A 22,291-nucleotide genomic window follows, 5' to 3' on the forward strand; every position below is an offset into this window, starting at 1 on the left:
AGAAGTCAATTTCATAAGGAAACAGAGGGTTTAAAAATAAAAAACCCTGACTTTACCTCTCTCCAAAACAAAAGTAAAAGAAAGATTTATTTAAAAAAGGAAGCTTATTGTCAGAAAGGCCTGTTATTTTAAGCAGCTGGAGATGGCAGTTCAGAACCAACAAGAAAATCAAAATTTGCACCAATGGATTTCGAGCATTATATCTGTTTGTGTTTCTTGAATCTTCCCCTTAGGATTTCTGACCAATAATTATTGTTTTGTGGATCTCAGTTTGTCTTGACAAAAGAAGGAATTGTTAGAAGCAAAGTTTACCAACCTGTAATGGTCAATATTTTGTTGGAGTTGTACTTAAACTTTGTCCTGAATATCTATCTATCTATCTATCTATCTATCTATCTATCTATCTATCTATCTATCATCTATCTATCTATCATCTATCTATCTATCTATCTATCTATCTATCTATCTATCTATCTATCATCTATCTATCTATTTATCTATCTATCTATCATCTATCTATCATCTATCTATCTATCATCTATCTATCTATCTATCTATCTATCTATCTATCTATATCTACCTATCATCTATCTATCTATCATCTATCTATCTATATCTATCTATCTATCTATCTATCTATCTATCTATCTATCATCTATCTATCATCTATCTATCATCTATCTATATCTATCTATCTATCTATCTATCTATCTATCTATCTATCTATCTATCATCTATATCTATCTATCTATCTATCTATCTATCTATCTATCTATCTATCTATCTATCTATCATCATCTATCATCTATCTATCTATCTATCTATCTATCTATCTATCTATCTATCTATCATCTATCATCTATCTATCTATCTACCTATCATCTATCTATCTATCTATCTATCTATCTATCTATCTATCTATCTATCATCTATCTATCTATCATCTATCATCTATCTATCATCTATATCTATCTATCTATCTATCTATCTATCTATCTATCTATCTATCTATCAATCATCTATCTATCATCTATCTATATCTATCTATCATCTATCTATCTATCTATCTATCTATCTATCTATCTATCTATCTATCATCCATATCTATCTATCTATCTATCTATCATCTATCTATCTATCTATCATCTATCTATCTATCTATCTATCTATCTATCTATCTATCATCTATCTATCTATCATCTCTATCTATCATCTATCTATCTATCTATCTATCATCTATCTATCTATCTATCTATCTATCTATCATCTATCTATCTATCATCTATCTATCTATCTATCTATCTATCTATCTATCTATCTATCATCTATCTATCTATCTATCTATCTATCTATCTATCATCTATCTATCTATCATCATCTAATCTATCTATCATCTATCTATCTATATCATCTATCATCTATCTACAATCTACAAATTGCAGTCTGGTGGCCTTAGCACCTCTGAGGACACTTGACTAGGGATGTAGAGAATTCTGCCAAAAACAGAAATGGAAGTGGAAATTGCTGATGTTTGACTGTTTGTCCTATTTGTTTTAACAATTTGGTAAAAGAATAACCGGGGGGGGGGGAGGAGTACTATTTGGTGACAGAGTCCCAGCAGAGATTTAAAATCACAAAACATGCAGCAAAGCAAACTGTGGAAATATAGGTTGTTACTTTTAAAATAGCCCCTTTTAAGTCATCCACGTCCCTTAGAGTAGAACGAGGCCACACGTTTGGTAAGTTAAAACTGTTTTACCTACAAACTCTTCAAAGGTCCGATTCATGTGCTTTTCCACACAGCAGCAGCAGCAGCAGCAGTAGTAGTAGTAGTAGTAGTAGTAGTAATAATAATAATAATAATAATAATAAATGAAAAGACAAGCAGCAAAACTTAGGTTAATTTCAAAGTGGTAAACATTTCTAAATTATTTGTATAGGAACACAAATGTGGATTGCTAAAGCCCCACAGTCTAATCTTGGAGCATCCATCTTAGACACCTGTACTGGTCAGGTTAGCATGGCGGAAGAAATGAGAGAACAAAGAATTTGGTAACACTTCCTTTCAAGGTGAGGGGGTGTGACCTAGCTAAGCCTGACAGGACACCTTACTCTATTGTCTTAACTCCTTCATGCATTAATTAGAGTTAAGCATGTTAGTCATATGAGGCTGGATTTATCCCACACAGAACAAAAACCAAGCAAGCAAATACAGTCAACATTCCCTGTTGTTGCTGTATTTTCAGTTTGCTAACGATATGTAATTGATTACGCCCCCACACAGTGCATTGCATTTCCTTTGCACAGAAATGAATGGGATGGAATAATGTAATTAAATATATAAAGAACGGTGTAAAAACTTAACATAGCGGACAGTTAGATGAATGACACAGTTTTGTCAGAACCTGAACTGTAGCAGAACAGAAGCAGCACTGTATGTGACAAATTTGAGATAGAATGAATATTGATGCTTTCTTCCATTTCTACTCATGACACCACTATATTTCTTGACATCATTGGGCAGGCTTCCTCAACCTCAGCCCTCTAGATGTTTTGAGACTACAATTCCCATAATCCTTGACCACTGGTCCTGCTAGCTAGGGATCATGGGAGTTGTAGGCCAAAAACATCTGGAGGGCTGAGGTTGAGGAATCCTGTCGTTGGACCTTAGCAGTGGCTGTGGTCATTTTAATCATTTGTTTCAAAAAACACAACATTCATTCTGTCACTTCATCTCACCATCCATTCCATGCAGTCACTATAACCACTCACTACCTCAAGCATTATCTGTATCATAGAATCATTGAATTGTAGAGATGGAAGGGACACCAAGGGTCATCTAATCCAACCCCCTACAATGCAGGAATCTCAGCTAAAGCATCCATGACAGGTGGCCACCCAACCTCTGCTCTAAAAAACTCTAATGAAGGAGAGTCCACAACCTTCTGAGGGAGTCCTTTCCACTGTTGAACAGCTCTTACCATCAGAAAGTTCTTCTTGATGTTTAGTCGGAATCTTCTGTATTGTAACTTGGAGCCATCAGTTTGGTTCCTACCCTTCAGAACAGGAGAAAACAAGCTTGCTCCATCTTCCATGGGACAGCCCTTTAGATATTTGGAGATGGTTATCATGTAGAAGAAGAAGAAGAAGAGTTTGGATTTGATATCCCGCCTTTCACTCCCCTTCAGGAGTCTCAAAGCGGCTAACATTCTCCTTTCCCTTCCTCCCCCACAACAAACACTCTGTGAGGTAAGTGGGGCTGAGAGACTTCAGAGAAGTGTGACTGGCCCAAGGTCACCCAGCAGCTGCATGTGGAGGAGCGGAGACTCAAACCCGGTTCCCCAGATTACAAGACTACCGCTCTTAACCACTACACCACACTGGCTCTTCTTATCAAGTCTCCTCTTATCAAGGCTAAACATACCCAACTCCCTGAAGGAGCGCCTCCACCCCCATCGTTCTGCCCGGACGCTGAGGTCCAGCGTCGAGGGCCTTCTGGCGGTTCCCTCATTATGAGAAGCAAAGCTACAGGGAACCAGGCAGAGGGCCTTCTTGGTAGTGGCGCCCGCCCTGTGGAACGCCCTCCCATCAGATGTCAAAGCGATAAATAACCACCTGACATTCAGAAGACATCTTAAGGCAGCCCTGTTCAGGGAAGTTTTTAATCTGTGATATTTTAGTGTATTTTTGGTTTTTATGGAAGCCGCCCAGAGTGGCTGGGGAAACCCAGCCAGATGGGCGGGGTGCAAATAAAAAATTATTATTATTATTATTATTATTATTATTATTATTATTATTATTGTTCCTCATAAGGCTTGGTTTCCACACCCTTGATCATCTTGGCTGCTCTCCTCTGCACACGTTCCAGCTTGTCAATATCATTCTTAAATTGTGGTGCCCAGAACAGGGCACAGTACTCGAAGTGGAGTGGTGCTATTATTACCATGGTTCTCCAGTGCCACCACTCCTGCTCTTAAAAAAGTCCCAGAGCAGCTCTCTTCTGCTCCCCTCTTCCCCTACACCACCACTACCAAAGCTACAACCTACATTTCATTGTTTTAACTGTTACTCATGGATGTAGGAGAGACCTCAAAAGCAACATTCTGAGCTTACAATTCAATTGCTGGAAGGTCCAGCTCTGAGGGCCTTCTGGTGGTTCCCTCACTGCGAGAAGTGAGGTTACAGGGAACCAGGCAGATGGCCTTCTCAGTAGTGGCGCCTGCCCTGTGGAACTCCCTCCCAGCAGATGTCAAGGAAATTTTAGAAGACATCTGAAGGCAAGTTTTAGAAGGCAACCCTGTTTAGGGAAGTTTTTAATGGTTTTTAATGGTTGATGTTTTATGTTTTATCATGTTTTCAATATATTCTGTTGGAAGCCGCCCAGAGTGGGTGGAGAAACCCAGTCAGATGGGCAGGTTATATAAATATATTATTATTATTATTATTATTATTATTATTATTATTATTAATCATCCTACGAATAAGTTATGCTATTTCAAAATGCTCCTTTCTATGGTAACATTAGAACGTTCCTTTCAAAGTCTCTCCCGCATCCACAAGTAACATTCAAAACATCCCGTCCCCCTTCTGAGAGCTGCATCACTTTCATCTCAGCATCTCCAGTACATGCTTTGCAGACAACTATACTGAAGATCTTAACCAGATAACAATAGTTTGCGTGTGTTTTGTTTAATTGCCTGAAAGTAGCATTGACGTCTCTGTGTCTGTAGAGCTTCAGGTCACGTTGGAAGAATATCTGATTGGTGCCTCCGAACTGAGAAATGCGCAAGCAGATAATGCAGAGTCTGAAGGGGAGGGCAATCCCACTTGTCTACCTAGAGCCAGGGCACATGTTGGAAGAAGTGATTCTGCAAATGACTTGCTCGCAATACAGAGACATCATCCCTCATATAAAACGCTGCTGGGGGGAAGCGGACGAACGGGCAGGCCAAGGTAGCAGATGGCTTTTAGGGGCCTGCTGCTTTCTGTTCTCCTACCTTTTTAGCATTTGTGCAATTGAAGGCTCTTCGTTACTGGGTTTTCATTATTATTTTCTGGGAACTGTTGCTGTCCATTGGCCCTACTGGGAGCTTTTGTTGTCATGAACAAATGCACCATATTTTCAGCAAGAGGCCATGACCGGCCATGCTGAGCTTTGCCTTCTTGGAGGAAGGCAGTACAATGGTTCAGAAAGGATCAGAGGAATTTACAGATACTAGCCATCCTTGTGTCTCGGAAACATTTAGGCTCTAGTATTTAAATAAGCTGTATTAAAAGGACCCTGTAGATCAGGAATGGAGAAGCTTTCTGAGCCAAGGGGCCACATCATTCCCATCTGAGCAAGCTTCCAGAAGGTCACATACTCATGATGGGCGGGGCCAGAAGAAAAAGTGGGTGGAGCATTAAATATCAACATTTGCCATTGCTAATCTATGTAAAAGGGGATCCATGCAATGGTTGCTACAGTCAAAAATGCTTGAAGCTGTAAATCAGTAGGAATGCTAGCTTTATTGATGAACTTCTGAGTCTGAAATAGCGATGGGCGAGTCTGCCATTTTTGGGTTTTCCCCCTCAGTTTCTCATTTTTCCAATATTAAGTTAAGTTCTCCACATATCCACATTAGTTTAAGATTTTATTTTATTTTTAAAGAAATGAATCTCTATGAAACCTCAGGGGGATTTTAATGTGTTTTGGATTCCAATTGTTTCAAGGAATTTAATGCATATCTGTATGTTATTTTCACTAATATTTATTCATTCATTCATTTATTAAACTTTTTCTACACCTCTTTTTGCAAAAGTGTTTTTAAGAAGTGTACAATAACACTTCACAAAACTACGTAAGAAGAAAACCACACAACATGCTACAAGTTGATGCACATTTCCCCCAATATACACATTTGTGTGTACTTTTTTGGTACTGCCTCACAAAATAGGAGGCATGTGAATGTTAAAGGGTAGCTGTGTTGTGGATCATGTATTGTTTTTGAAAGTGTTAATACATTTATTTGTATTAAACTGCAAATTGAGCAGAGTTTCTTCCTTCTCCCTACCTCAGGCAACAATATGTATTTGGATAGAGAACTCCGGGAACAGCAGATCTGGGAAAGTAGGGATACTTAATGGAGAATTCTCAATATCCTCCTCAAATTATAAGTCTCAGAATTCTAGCATGTGTGCATGGGAGCCCCTGATATTAATCCGGTATAAAACATATAGTAATAATAATAATAAAAAATTTTATTTATATCCTGCCCTCCCCAGCCGAAGCCGGGCTCAGGGCGGCTAACAACACTAAAACAGTACAACATTATAAAAACATTATAAAAATTAATTAAAATCAAAATTGATGGCAACCATAAACTAAAGTTTTGTAAAGATTGCCAAAGGAGGGAGTCAGGCTGCGCCCTGACCAAAGGCCAGGTGGAACAGCTCTGTCTTGCAGGCCCTGCGGAAAGATGTCAAGTCCTGCAGGGCCCTTGTTTCTTGTGACAGAGCGTTCCACCAGGTTGGAGCCGCAGCTGAAAAAGCCCTGGCTCTAGTTGAGGCCAGCCTAACCTCTCTGTGGCCTGGGACCTTCAAGGTGTTTTTATTTGAAGACCGTAAGTTCCTCTGTGGGGCATACCAGGAGAGGCGGTCCCGTAGGTACGAGGGCCCTAGGCTGTATAGGGCTTTGAAGGTTAAAACCAGCACCTTAAACCTGATCCTGTACTCCACCGGGAGCCAGTGCAGCTGGTATAGCACCGGATGAATGTGATCTCTCATCCAACACTGCCGTTCCACTCACACGACAGATTTCTGCTTGTACAATGGAACTTCTGCCTCCCCTCCCCTCTGCATCCTCAAAATCTGTTCCAGAGGGTTGGAGGATCCCCCAAGAGCAGATTTTGGGGGGTTTGCAAAGAGAAGGAGCAGTCTTACAGGGTGAGTGGAACTGTGCTTGTGCAGCGTAGGAGACAAGCCTATATGTTTATAGAGCAGCACTCACCTCCTTCCATCAGGGCTTTGAATCAATCTGGCGATGAGAGCCGAACATCAAGCCCACCAATTGTCCCGTTGGTGATACAACCTGTGCTTTTCTCAGAATAGCAGCTTACATTTATGGGATGTGTATTTAGCATTACCTCTAATATCATTGTCACCTTTACTATGGAATCCACATATATTTACATTCGCATGCTTCCATTGCCAAGCCTGGGCCTCTTTGTAATGAAAATCTATGCAGCGTTTGCACAAGCAGAGAAGCTTGCCATCTGATTTCCATTGTGTTTTGGCGCAAACTCTCAGATGCGAGAGTATGTTGATATTCTTTGGCTCATTTGATCTCATCCATGCATCTGGAATGAAGTCTCCTTCTCATATACATTCTTGAGACCAGGTTAGGCATTTATATGGGGGAAAAAATTCAGTTTGGGATTGTTAAGCCTCTTACATTTTTTTATCAGATTCCATGCACCCAGGATACAAATTTATAGCATGGGTTGCTATTATTATTAATTTCCACCCCCCTCCCTTGTAGGGATTATAGCTGAGCAAGAAGCATGAATTTGATAATGGATTTTTCAGCTCTATTTTTCTGAGGTTGTTTTTATTTGAGTTTATGGATCACACGGTAGCTATAAAAAGTCATATTATATTTTCAAGGTCTGTTTCATTATTTATGATGTGCATGCAGAGTTGTCTAGCTAGCGCCTGGTGGATTGAACAAGAACTGAAAGAGACCTGGGGAGAAGCACTTGAGGAGACCATCATCACTGTAGATGAGAAGACACACACTTCCACAAGGATGTGACAGCAAAGTGTTTTTGTTTAAACCAATAGATATAGGCAGATTATTTTATTTGCTGGTTTCTTGGTTCACATTATTTATTGATGGGTAGGGTTGCCATATTTCAAACAGTGAAAATCCAGACAGAAAAGTTGTTGAGCTTTTGGGGCTAAATTGCTAATAAAATTGCCGATTTTGAGCTATTTTTTTGGACTGTCATACACCCAGATTTTCCCAATTTCTGCCCGGACACAGTATTCTGGACATATAGCAACCCTGCTGTTCCCACCATGATGTGAATTTCAATCAACTGAAACAACAACAGACAATCAACAAAGTAACTAACCTTAACAGCAAAATTGGCTTGTAAGGGCAGGGTGGGGTGCAGTACTGGCTTCCGGGCAGGGGGGGTCACTGTTGCTTATCAAGAGGGAGAGGAAAGTTGGGAGGGAGGTTTGTACTGCACTAACTCCCACCACCTTGTCTCTCCCCCTCTCCCAGCCAGGAAGTGATCATAGAGACTCTCCCTCACCAGGCGAGCCTGAAAGTCAGCAAAAGGACAAAAAAGAAAAAAAAAGAAAAAAGAAGAAGCAAAAGCCCATATTGTCCAGCATTCTGTTCTCGCAAGGGTGGGAAACCTTTTGGTTCATATAAAGAGAGGTCTGGAGGGCCATATTTGGGCCCTGGACCTGAGGTTCCCCATCCCTCAAGATTGGAAGTCTGGAAGCAGAGACACTATTCCACTTCTGGCAGTATTGCAATGGCTGGGTGCTGCTGAATCATGCCTCTCTGGAAACACCCTGTTAATGACTCTGCCCTAGTTTGCCCTGAACTAATAGAAAACTAATTGGGGGCGTTTGCTCTTTCCTGTTCAATGATGGCTTAGATAACTATCATTGAACCAACCAAGATAACCAAGAAGATGATTGTTTAAAGCATTTTGAAATTGCTCAAGGAATTCAAGTTTTGCAGTTCTTCGAAAGAAGCCGCAAGCCTGTGTCAGTGTGTTGATTCCTTTATTGTAAATGGAGCCTTACACGGTCGATTCAGAAGTCCCACTTTATTCAGTGGAGCTTACTCCCAGGTAACTGGGTAAAGACTGTGCAGCCTTACACTGCAGTCCTAAACATTTGTGCTCAGAACTGAGTTCAACAGGATTGACTCTTTGGTATCTCTCTGTCCATTCTCACAGTTCCTCCTCCTCCTCCTCCTCCTATTATTATTATTATTATTATTATTATTATTATTATTATTCCACCTTTTCCCCTGACAGGGACTCAAGGCAGCTTACAGCTATAAATTAATTTCATTCCATTTATCTGTGGAAGGTGTTGTACACGATCCTTTCCCTCACACATAGTATCTTTACAACAATCTGATGAGGTAGGTTAGACAGAGAGGTTGTAATTGGCTCAAGGTGACAGATGTGTATGTGTATATGATGTCTTATGTGTGCCACGAGATCAAACACAGGAGAAGCTTCATTATTTTCATTGGAGAAATGTTGGAGGGTATGAAAAGGCCATAGAATGTTAATCAGATAAAGGCCTGTTTTCACCCAGCACTTAAAGATATGTAATAAAGGAACCAGGCAAGACTCCCTGGGGAGAGCATTCCACTCTTCAGCCCGTCTCTGCAGCACATTGATAGCACTTGTGTTCAAAATGTTGTCCACCCAGAGCCTAATGTATTAGCCGAACTAGTGAGAAGGCTGGACTGTATTCCATTGAAATTTACAGAGAGATAGGGGGTTCTTAACCACTTTCCGTGTAGAGCTTTTAAAAGTCAAAAATGTTATTTCTTTTCAAACTATGTGTATGAAGAGCATATAGCACCCGAGGGGATCCATTAATAAGCAAAACAGCGGGGGCGGGGGCAGAGAAGAGATGGGCAGAATTTCACAGCATCCTTTGCAAGATTGTTTGTTGGCGGAAACTCAGCTCCTTATTAAGAGCATTCTAGCATAATTTGACTTTAAAAACAATTCCTCTTTCTCCCCTCAAAAGCCATGGTGTTTTTGGTGCTAGTCTTTCCAACATATTTGTCTGATGGAAGAGTCCTAAGACGTTTGAGAATCGAAAGCAGGAGAATTTTTTTTCTTTTCTTTACTTGACTTTAACGTGAGTGCAAGAGCAAAGATTTAAGAGCTATTGAAGCTATTTTTTGTTTTGTTAAAAACAGGTCCCCTGCATTTAAATTATAACTTAGGAGAAAGGGTGGGTTTTATACCACCGTTTTGATATGAAAACTGGACTCAAAATAATGTGCACTGGTATGGCTACTCTCAACTGGTTGTTGACCGAAATAAATAAATGCTGGTGTGACTGCCAACTTATGATTATTAAAATTCACTTTTAACAAACTACAGTTCCACAGATTCTCTGTGAGGTGGGGTGGGGGGTGGGGAGCTATGGTTGTTAAAGTGGTATCACAGTGCTTTACATATATGGGGCAGATGTGGCCTTTTGTTCTAGACTTAATGGATTTATGAAGGTCCCCTTCATTATATGGCAATGTATATTACCTAAGTGACTGCAAACTGTGGTAAGCCAGCTCTGGTTATGAACACACAATGATAATTAACCAAGTCAGATGAAAAGTTTCAAGTTAGCAGGGATGCCAACTTGAATAAAATATTGGGTGTGTGTGTGGCCCAGGTAAGCCCCACCCTGCCTGATCACATGACATGGCACACCACATCATTGGAAAAGCAATGCCCATCAACTTTGGGTCCCCTGACCCCCTCAAATATTTTAGGGGAGGTAAGGGGGTAAAGGCTGCTCTGGTTCGCCAGAAGCGGCTTAGTCATGCTGGCCACATGACCTGGAAGCTGTCTGCGGACAAACGCCGCATCCTTCGGCCTATAAAGCGAGATGAGCGTACAACCCCAGAGTTGTCCGCAACTGGACCTAATGGTCAGGGGTACCTTTATGTTTACAGGGACCTGAACCCCTAGGAGTGGGCTCCTATGGTTGTAAACAAATTAATTGTAAAGAGAATACTTGTATTGTTCTATTTTATTTTGTTTTTATCCCTCCTTGTGTGGAATTTCATCTTTGTTTCCTGGAATTTGAAGGTCTGTAGATTACCAATAAAGATGGAAAAGTGGAATGTACCTGAGTCAGCAAGCTGGACCTAATGGGCTTCTCTAATGGGTTTGAGGTACTGGGCCCATCAAGAGGAATTGGGAAAATCACATGTTGAACTTCTATTATTGCTAAAATTCACCAGGTTCAGGCAACCACCACTGAAGCTTTACCCAAGTAAAAGCAGATACGGTACATGAAAAGCAGATACATGAACCTCTTCTTATTTCCCCAAAGATTTTCCCAGAGGTTTGCCGAAGTCTTGACATAGTTTGCAAAGTGCTTCAGCTTGAAAATGTTTATTTCTGGTTGTGTCCCTTTTGCATGTATTTATTCATTAGTCTGTCCCATATTGTTCCTGCAAAAACCTGCACTAACATTTGCATTTAGAAATTGTAGAGCAAAATCTGATGGATAACTATGTTCTGGTCCACACTTCAGCCCTGGTAGTGCAGATCCCGTCAGTTTGCTCTGAATTTCATAATTCCTCAAGCTTCCTTAGCTAGGACTAACTAGAAAGCTAACCAACTCAACATAACTGGTCTGGAAAAGTAGCCTCTTTTTCTGAAACGTAATTTGGTCTTTCCTTCTTTCGAATGCTTTCCCCTGTGAGCTGTCTGGATGTCACAGAAAGCAAAGCATATACAAACTTAGATATCTGTACCCAAGTGGAAATAATGTTTTATGAGAAGCAGACGTAAATCAGTGCAGTTATTGGAGTAAATTGGCCTAGTATAATATAAACTCAGCTATTTATTTTATTTTATTTTGCATTTCTTTCATGCTGCCTTTTATTTGGGGAGGTGCAGTGGCGATCCCCTTCATGGATCACTGCCTTGCCGTGGCGAAGGGGCTTGAAGAACTCAGAGAAGCTATGAACTATGCCGAGCAGGGCACCCAAGATGAACAGGTCATAGTGGAGAGTTTTGACCAAACGTGATCCACCTGGAGGAGGAACCGGCAAGCCACTCCAGTATCCCTGCCAAGAAAACTCCATGGACAAAGACAACAGGCATATAAAAGTTATGACGCTGGAAGATGAGCCCCTCAGGTCGGAAGGCGTCCAACATGCTACTGGGGAAGAGCGGAGGGCAAGTACAAGTAGATCCAGAGCTGATGAAGCGGCTGGGCCAAAGCCGAAAGGACGCTCAGTTGCGGATATGCCTGGAAGCGAAAGGAAAGTCCAATGCTGTAAAGAAAAATATTGCATAGGAATCTGGAATGTAAGAACCATGAACATGGGTAAGTTGGAGGTGATCAAAAATGAGATGGCAAGAATAAATATTGACATCCTGGGCATCAGTGAACTAAAATGGACGGGAATGAGTGAATTCAGTTCAGATGACCATCATATCTACTACTGTGGGCAAGAAACCCGTAAAAGAAATGGAGTGGCCCTCATAGAGTGGCAAAAGCTGTACTGGGATGCAATCTCAAAAATGATAGAATGATCTCGATACGAATCCAAGGCAGACCTTTTAACATCACAGTAATCCAAGTTTATGCACCAACTACTGGTGCTGAAGAAACTGAAATTGACCAATTCTATGAAGACTTACAACACCTTATAGAAGTGACACCAAAGAAGGATGTTCTTCTCATTATAGGGGATTGGAATGCTAAAGTAGGGAGTCAAGAGATAAAAGGAACAACTGGCAAGTTTGGCCTTGGAGATCAAAACGAAGCAGGGCAAAGGCTAATAGAGTTCTGTCAAGAGAACAAGCTGGTCATCACAAACACGCTTTTCCAACAACACAAGAGACGACTCTACACATGGACATCACCAGATGGGCAGCATCGAAATCAGATTGATTATATTCTCTGCAGCCAAAGATGGAGAAGCTCTATACAGTCAGCAAAAACAAGACCTGGAGCTGACTGTGGCTCAGATCATCAGCTTCTTATAGCAAAATTCAAGCTTAAACTGAAGAAAGTAGGAAAAACCACTGGGCCGGTAAGATACAATCTAAGTCAAATCCCTTATGAATACACAGTGGAAGTGAGGAACAGGTTTAAGGATTTAGATTTGGTGGACAGAGTGCCTGAAGAACTATGGATGGAGGCTCGTAACATTATACAGGAGGCAGCAACGAAAACCATCCCAATGAAAAGGAAATGCAAGAAAGCAAAGTGGCTGTCCAATGAGGCCTTACAAATAGCGGGGGAGAGAAGGCAAGCAAAATGCAAGGGAGATCGTGAAACATACAGGAAATTGAATGCAGATTTCCAAAGAATAGCAAGGAGAGACAAGAAGACCTTCTTAAACAAGCAATGCAAAGAAATAGAGGAAAGCAATAGAATGGGAAGAACCAGAGATCTGTTCAAGAAAATTGGAGATATGAAAGGAACATTTCGTACAAAGATTTCCATAATAAAGGACAAAAGTGGAAAGGACCTAACAGAAGCAGAAGACATCAAGAAGAGGTGGCAAGAATACACAGAGGAATTATACCAGAAAGAAACAGATGTCTCATATACCTCAGGTAGTGTGGTTGCTGACCTTGAGCCAGACATCCTGGAGAGTGAAGTCAAATGGGCCTTAGAAAGCACTGCAAATAACAAGGCCAGTGGAAGTGATGGTATTCCAGCTGAACTATTTAAAATTTTAAAAGATGATGCTGTTAAGGTGCTACACTCAATATGCCAGCAAGTTTGGAAAACTCAGCAGTGGCCAGAAGATTGGAGAAGATCAGTCTACATCCCAATCCCAAAGAAGGGCAGTGCCAAAGAATGCTCCAACTATCGCACAATTGCACTAATTTCTCACGCTAGCAAGGTTATGCTTAAAATTCTACAAGGAAGGCTCAAGCAGTATGTGGACCGAGAACTCCCAGAAGTGCAAGCTGGATTTAGAAGAGGCAGAGGAACCAGAGACCAAATTGCAAACATGCGCTGGATTATGGAGAAAGCTAGAGAGTTGCAGAAAGACATTTACTTCTGCTTCATTGACTATGCAAAAGCCTTTGACTGTGTCGACCATGGCAAACTATGGCAAGTTCTTAAAGAAATGGGAGTGCCTGATCACCTCATCTATCTCCTGAGAAATCTCTATGTGGGACAAGAAGCTACAGTTAGAACTGGATATGGAACAACTGACTGGTTCAAAATTGGGAAAGGAGTACGACAAGGCTGCATTTTGTCTCCCTGCTTATTTAACTTATATGCAGAATTCATCATGCGAAAGGCTGGGCTGGATGAATCCCTAGCCGGAATTAAGATTCCCGGAAGAAATATCAACAACCTCAGATATGCAGATGACACAACCTTGATGGCAGAAAGTGAGGAGGAATTAAAGAACCTTTTATTGAGGGTGAAAGAGGAGAGTGCAAAATATGGTCTGAAGCTCAACATCAAAAAAACGAAGATCATGGCTACTGGTCCCATCACCTCCTGGCAAATAGAAGGGGAAGAAATGGAGGCAGTGAGAGATTTTACTTTCTTGGGCTCCATGATCACTGCAGATGGTGACAGCAGCCACGAAATTAAAAGACGCCTGCTTCTTGGGAGAAGGGCAATGACAGGCCTAGACAGCATCTTGAGAAGTAGAGACATCACCTTGCCAACAAAGGTCCGTATAGTTAAAGCTATGGTTTTCCCAGTAGTGATGTATGGAAGTGAGAGCTGGACCATAAAGAAGGCTGATCGCCGAAGAATTGATGCTTTTGAATTATGGTGCTGGAGGAGACTCTTGAGAGTCCCATGGACTGCAAGAAGATCAAACCTCTCCATTCTGAAGGAAATCAGCCCTGAGTGCTCACTGGAAGGACAGATTGTGAAGCTGAGGCTCCAGTACTTTGGCCACCTCATGAGAAGAGAAGACTCCCTGGAGAAGACCCTGATGTTGGGAAAAATGGAGGGCACAAGGAGAAGGGGGCGACAGAGGACGAGATGGTTGGATAGTGTTTTCGAGGTTACCAGCATGAGTCTGACCAAGCTGCGGGGGGCAGTGGAGGACAGGAGTGCCTGGCGTTCTCTGGTCCATGGGGTCACGAAGAGTCGGACACGACTAAACGACTAAACAACAACAAGCAGTGGTGATCTTGTGAATGAAAAGATGCTTATATATGCAAGGGTGAGGGGGGAAAGTGCTTTAGCTTTGTTTCAGTCTATCGAGGGAAAATAGGTACACACACACAAAAGTGCGTATTACCATATTGACCCTATTTATTTTCACAGCAGGTGCAAGATAGCTTGTGCTATCAATGACCACTGGAAACAAAGACAGGCAGAAGTGTGAACTTGCTTTCACCTCTTATAATTCCAGAGTGGTCTCAGAGGTTAATGCATAAAATAATTCAGGTCACCATGACTTGAAACCACCAGACCATGGAAGCCTCCTTCAGAGCCAAACAGGCCTAACGTGCAGTATATTAGACCGCCTACGTACTTGTGCCTGGATCAGATATTGCTGATTTTTCAGGAGATCACACGGCAGGGGAATAAATGGCACCTTGCCCAAGAGCACTTGGTGAACTTCATGGTGAGTAAACTGCAACCCTAACCTCTCTTCTGGGTTCCCATTGGCAGCTTGCTAGTCACTGTGACTCAAAGAATCATAGAGTTGACCAAAGGTCATCTAGTTGAACCCCCTGCAATGCAGGAATCTCAGCTAAAGCATCCATGACAGATGGCCATCTGCTTAAAAACCTCCAAGGAAGGAGAGTCCACTACCTCTCGTGGGAGTCTGTTCCACTGCCAAACAGCTCAGACTGTCAGAAACTTTTTCCTGATTAGTCGGAATCTCCTTTCTTGCAAATTGAAGCCATTGGTTCGAGTCCTACCTTCCAGAGCAAGAGAAAACAAGCCTGCTCCCTCTTCCATGTGACAGCCCTTAAGATATTTGAAGATGGCTGTCATATCTCCTCTCAGTCTCCTCTTTTCCAGGCTATACAGGCTAAACTAAACATCCTATGAGGACAGGATACTAGAATAGATGGGCCTTTGCAGGGTTATTCTTGTGTTGTTGTTGTTGTTGATTATTATTTCTACTCCACCCATCTGACTGGGTTCCCCAGCCACTCTGGGTGGCTTACACATAAACACGTTTGCCATTTTAAGCTCCCTCTCTCCCTTTCCTACATTTATATCCAACATCTCAGGGTGGTGCACATAATTCTTCTCCCCACTTTATCTGCACAACAACCCTGTGAGGTAGGTTAGGCTGCGAGTGAGTGACTGACCCAAGGCCACCCAGTAAGCTTCATGGCTGGTCTCCCTGGTCCTAGTCCAATACACCAACCATTACACCACATTGATGGAACCTCCAGCTGTTTCAGCTAACCGTGCTGGCTGGGGCATGCCCTCCAATACGAAGTGGTCCCAAACCGGGACGCCATTTTCCAGGGCCACACTGTCACATGAGTCACGTGTCCTGTCTGAGACTGCAGCCCCCCAAAGCGCTTTTGTGCATTTTGGGGTGCTACGCAAGATTGCTGCCTCCCAAGCACTTTTTTCATGGCAAGAGTGTGGTCTGAAATCGTGTGAGATATTGGTGGCCATTTTGGCCACCGTCTTCATGTGAGAGAAAAAAATGGGACGTCCCATTTCCCCCCTCAGCACAGTTGACAGGTATGCCAGGGTTTGGGATGGCCGACCTACTTCATGAGCACCTTCCCCTGCCCCGATGATTTTAGATTTCATTGTGAGTTTGGCTACTAGTGGCACGATCCAGGTCATGTTAACTCCCAGATGTTTCAAGCACTTACTTATATCTCGCCCGCTGAAACCAGTAGGACTCCCAAGGGCTTCGCTTTGGCTGGGATGTACCCTGCTTTGTATTATCTGCAAAGCTGTGCTGCAATATTGTCCTTTCAAATCAGCCATGCCACTTGCTCTGGGACATCCTTACAACGTCCTATGGAAGGACAAACATGCACAGATGTTCTCCACTCTATTCTTTCTCTATCTATCCTGCAGCACTCTTGCCCGATGTGCTCTGAAGCCAGTCACCCCTCCTTTAAAAGGTTTGGCTCAGGGCAAAGCGACAGCAGCTGTGAGGCAGGTGAAGGGTTAACCTAAAGCATGCAGCTGCTAATGTTACTTTCGGAGGCAGACCCAAGTCTTCGGGGATAATCTATCCAGGCAAGATCTGACATGAGATGTGACATTTACTATCCAGCACAGCTAAGGCCGTTGGGGATGTTATCAGGAGTGACTGAAGACACCTCTTCTTGCCTCTCTTCCTTTATGCCTTCTGTAAATGAAGTTACTTCCTGGTTGTTTTCAAAGCATCCCCAACCATTGGCCCTGCTGGCTAGGGCACAGCATGGTGGTAATCCAAAAACATGCTAATGATTAAGTGGTATGTAAATGCTTACAGCGCGGGTGGCGCTGTGGTCTAAACCACTGAGCCTAGGGCTTGCCAATCAGAAGGTCGGCGGTTCGAATCCCCGTGACGGGGTGAGCTCCCATTGCTCAGTCCCAGCTCCTGCCAACCTAGCAGTTTGAAAGCACACCAAAGTGCAAGTAGATAGATAGGTACCGCTCTGGCGGGAAGGTAAACGGCGTTTCTGTGCACTGCTCTTGTTTCTCCAGAAGTGGCTTAGTCATGCTGGCCACATGACCTCGAAAAACTGCGGACAAACGTCGGCTCCCTCAGCTAGTAAACCGCGATGAGCGCTGCAACCCCGACTGGACTTAACTGTCTGGGGTCCTTTACCTTTACCTTTTAAAAATGCCTTAAATAAACAAATGAACATCTGGAGGACCACAGGTTTCGTATCTGTGGGTTAGTGTGTATGATGGAGATGGGGAACTTGTGGCCCTTCAGATGTTGCTGGACCACAACTCCCAGCATACCCTGCCCATTGGGTCATTCTGGACCGTGGCTGATGGGAACTGGAATTCAACATCTCCTTGAGGGCCATAGGTTCTCCATCCCTGGTGTGGGACACAAACTGAGGCGATCCAGATTCAGATCCCCACTCTGCTATGAAGCTTACTTGCTAACCTTGGGGCAGTGTTTCTTACTTTTGCCTGCATTGCAGGGTGGCTATGGGGATAGGAGGTGGGAAACTTTGAGCTCTTTAGAAGAAAGGTGGGATATAACTGAGGGCTCCACATTTCTGATTGTCCCTTGCTTTTTTTAAGGCACAGTACCAAGAGATATTTCATTTGCCCCACCACTTTCCCCAGGAAAACTCACTGATTACCACTGAACTGGAACAAATGTCAATCTGCAGAAAACCTGATTGATGAGTGTTTTGATTCAGCAGGACGAAATAAAAATCTCTTGGACATGGAAAGGACAGGACAATTGTGGATGAGCTGGGAGAGAGCACCTCATCTGCTATGTATGCAGGAGGTCACTGCAGTTTGTGAGAGAGTGTCTCATTGAAGAACCAAAGATCTCAGAAGTCTGCTCTATGATAACTCAGAACAGGGTTTGGAATATTATGAAAATTATGAAAAAGAAAAGAAAAACATAGCTTTGAGTGTGGCGGCCTCTGTTCTATGAAACAGCCCACTCCCTTCACTTTTTAGAAACGATGGAAAATACCTTTGTTCTGACAGTTTTTCCCAGCTGGATGAATGGGTCTCCCCAATAGGCATCCATTTGGTGGAAACTAAATTTTCTCATAGTGGACCCATTGAAATTAATGGACCTAATTTTGGACTATATGGAACTTGCCGAACTGACCAGAGAGAAGAGACGGTGGAAGAAGATTGGAAGAAGTTTAAAGAATATTTCAAAAAATATGTTAATATTTAAATCTTAGAATAGCTTTGGAAGTGGATATAGGCTGTAGGGTTAGAAGTAGAAAATAGTGTATTTTAAAATAGTATTATTTGTAAGTGATAAAATGTGAAGATTTTTATGGTAAAGGTTAAAAATTATGATATATGTAAACTGCTAAAGATGAGGTAAAATGAAAATCAGATAGTGGGGACTTGGGGAAGTTCACCTAACAATGTTTAGAAAAAATAAGGATAAGACAAGAATTTGTTTGTATTGGTTGTTTTTCTGTTTGTGTTGTTTAGTTGTGTTATAAAATGAATATTTTTTTGGGGGAAAAAATATTAATGGACCTAACTTGGTCATGTTCATTAATTTCAGTGCGTCTGCTCTGAGTATAACATAGTTTGATCCCACACATAATTTTGCAAAACAAGATGAGTTCTGGGTGGAAGGTGAACTGCAGGGGAACAGAAGCACTGCTGTGTGTGATATACTGTATACAGGGCAGAATGGAAAACATTGCTTTCTTACATCCCTTGCAGGCAATGTTAAATAAATGTGTCACATGCCTGAATGAAATCCGTTTTTGGAGCTAAATTCCTTTAGTTTTGCATGGCATTCATTTGAGAGGACGGGGGAAGCTGCAAAGTTCTGGAGCAACCAAAGTTGGCTCGCTCTTCCTCCTGATGTGCCTCCTGCGAACTCCTGCGAATGGAATTTGTGATGTTACAATAATTTATTTGCCAAGAGAGTGTGTTGAAATAAACAGAGGATTATTGTGAATCCCCCCCTTTTTAAAGCCAAGCTCACACACGCACACAGAGAGAAAGGAAACAAGGCTGTGAGAAAAGTGGGAAGAAAGTTTACATGCAAAAATTAACACCACCAGTAATTAGCAGAAATAATGAGGGAAGAGAAGGAAAAAGAGCAGGTCAAAGCACTTGCTGTGCAGCTTAAGAATATTTCCCTTCATGTGGCAATGAGAGAGATCTTCCACAGGCACAATTAATAGGAAGAATCCTCAATGCACATCCTTGAAAATATAGAGCGTGCCACTGCTACCTTCAAGGGAAATTCAGTTGGTCCTCCAATCCATAAGGTTATTGTATTTTGTGATGGGTGCTTTGCAACCCCAGAGAGTATCAGCACCCCAGTTAAACACCAGAGGGGCACCAAAGGAAACATTTCCCTGGAACAGCCTTCCCCACACCTGGTGCCACCCAGATGTTTCGGATGAGAACTATCAGCCCCAGCCAACATGGCTAATGGTCAGAGGGATGGTGGGATTTGCACTCCAGCAGCATTTGAGCTGAGGAAGGCTATTCTAGAAGTCTGCAATAGAAATGAAACAGGGCAGTGGACAATGGGGTGGCAGAGGGGAGGGCACTTGCCTTATGCCTTAAGGTGGGCTTCCAGAAGATCCTGGCTACCCATTATGAGAAACAGGGGAAAGCCTTTGGTCCCAGCAGGATTCTTCTTACATCCAGAATATTGCGTGATACATTTTTTTTGCTTCTAGTTTGAAGAACCAAAGAGCAGTCAACACAATAGCCCAACTATATGATGGCGAAGAGAGTAGTAGGACTGGCTGGCTTGACCATCACTTGATCCATGGATGTGCCATCCAGACACACCGACTCTTGTCCCCAGTGTCTTTGTCGCTTCTGACACCTGTGTCGCAGGCTGAGCATTGGTTAATTGGGATCGCTGCCACAAAGAGGCGGAGAGGGTGGATTCAAATGGCGCCTAAATGGGGCCATGAAGTGAAAAAGAAAGGGCAGCCTTAGCATCCTCCAGGAAATCAGGTTTGTAAAAGTACATATGAACATAAAAAAAGATCTATGGGGCACCCTCCCCCACCAAACATCTTCATAAGTACTGCACATGTTAAGTAACGTTCCACTGGAAAAGAAAAGTGGGGAAAAGTGGTAGGCTGGATGGAACGGAATGGAGTCTCTGGGAGAGGTGCATGTCTGGCTGGCCGACCAGTTCCTTGAAGCCCTTTTGCGTGGACAGGCGGAGTCCCCAGATCCCGAGTGGTTCCCCCCCGTCATGTGGAATAACGACTCTAGACAACGTGCTATGGGATTAAATTGGCCACAACTTTATTAAATTTCAAATGTGGGTAGACCTTGGCTCAGGCATTGGGCGTTCTCCCTCCCTAGTCCCCAGCCGGGGACCTAGGGAGCATCAGGGTTATCCAGTGTGTGTGGGGGGGGATGAAGCTCTGGAGCCAAGTGAGGATTAACAAGTAAGATCCACCCTCTATTGTGTGGGCAGGTAATCCCTCCCCTTACCTGGCCTGGTTTCCCTGGCAACGCTTCCCCCAGGTGGGATTGGACAACTCACTGGGGTTAGGCGGGGACCTCCAGGTATCCCACCTGAGGGAAGGCAAAGCCTATGCTGATGGGGCCACTCCAGATCCAGGGCTGCACGCGTCCACGCAAAAGGCGCCCCCCGTTTTAAGTGGGGAGCGGTCATTGTTGTTGGCCTCATTTGTAATGCTTCTATTTATCCTTACTGCCCCAAGGCCGTGCAGTGGCGCACCTTCTTATCGGTGGCCCATTGGTTCTGAATGCCTGGCTAGGCCTTGCAGGTGTGTCAAGTTTTATCCACTGTATGCTGCCGTCTGCCAGTGATCTGGGGATGGTCCTAAAGAATCAATCGGTTATCAGGCCAAACGGCATGTTTTTCACCACCTTGCAAAAATAAAAGGCTTTTTTTTGGGGGGTGGTGGTGGTGTCACAGTTGTTTGAGGCTCCAGCTGAAAGCTTTTCTCACTGCTTTCAAAGCATTGAAGCTGTGCTTGTCACCTCTCGCTGCAAATTTGGACGAAGCTAGCCATATGGCAAGTGGAAAGCAGTGCTGGGAAACCTTCCGCACGTGATGCTTTTCTGCTAAATGAGGATTTCTTTCGAAGGTACTGATATCACACGCAAGTCTCTGGAGTAATGCGCAATGTTGTCAAGAAAGGCTGGCAGTAGTTGCCAACAGCCTGTTCTCAATTCCCAGGAGAGGCCTACCTCCACCTCCACCTTGGGGCTACCTGGCTGTTTTTCATCCCTCTTTTTCACCCTCTCTTCAAGAAAGATGCCGTGCTGGCTGTGTTGAATCCTGAGCCGTCTCGTCAGCAACTGTTCCACCAGGCCGTTCCCCGCAGTGTGGTCTCTCTGGAATTTCCCCTGAATAATGCTCCAATTTGCTCCTGGAAGCTTCCGATGAAATCTCCCCATTCTCGGAACTGTGTTGTGTTCTTGTAAATAGCCTACTGGAGGCAAGATATCTGCCAGAGTGCGATTTTATGGTTGCATAAACTCCAGTTGTCATTTATTTCCGTTGTTTTATGTTACAATGGGAGCTTACCTTCTTGATAGCGAAGTCAAAAAGGATTCTTGAAATCTGCAAGCATTTCTCCGAGTGTGAACAACAAGGCTTGGCTTTATAAGTGCTTTTGTATTTTCACACCCAAGGATGTTTGTAGAGGTTTAGAAAATTGCATGGAGGAAAAAGGGAATTATTTCTCCGTCTCTTATTGTACTAAGAAGTCTTCCATTGAATTTGATTGGATGTGGGAAGGATTGAAGAAGCTCTTCTTGCAGCAAAGAGTCCACTTGTGGAACTTGCTTCAACAAGATGTGCTGATGGCCCTAGATTAGGTGCCTTTCAAAAAGGATTCAACAAATCCTTGGAGAACAGGTCTATTGGTTAAGCAGCTAGAGGTCCAAAAGCAATATTATTTGGAGGTAGATGCTTCATCTC

At 42.9% G+C, this 22,291-nt stretch overlaps 1 long non-coding RNA gene across 1 annotated transcript; it reads left to right on the forward strand.

Moving 5' to 3' along the window:
* The first annotated feature begins 10,893 nt into the window (after window positions 1–10,893).
* On the forward strand, window positions 10,894–18,266 carry LOC307213524. The gene is made up of 3 exons (XR_013837550.1): window positions 10,894–11,031; window positions 15,031–15,334; window positions 17,944–18,266. It is a non-coding gene; the product is annotated as an uncharacterized lncRNA (long non-coding RNA).
* Window positions 18,267–22,291: the final 4,025 nt, after the last annotated feature.

This window comes from Podarcis cretensis (assembly GCF_951804945.1).
Source record: "Podarcis cretensis genome assembly, chromosome: 3".
Taxonomy (NCBI): Eukaryota; Metazoa; Chordata; class Lepidosauria; order Squamata; family Lacertidae; genus Podarcis; species Podarcis cretensis.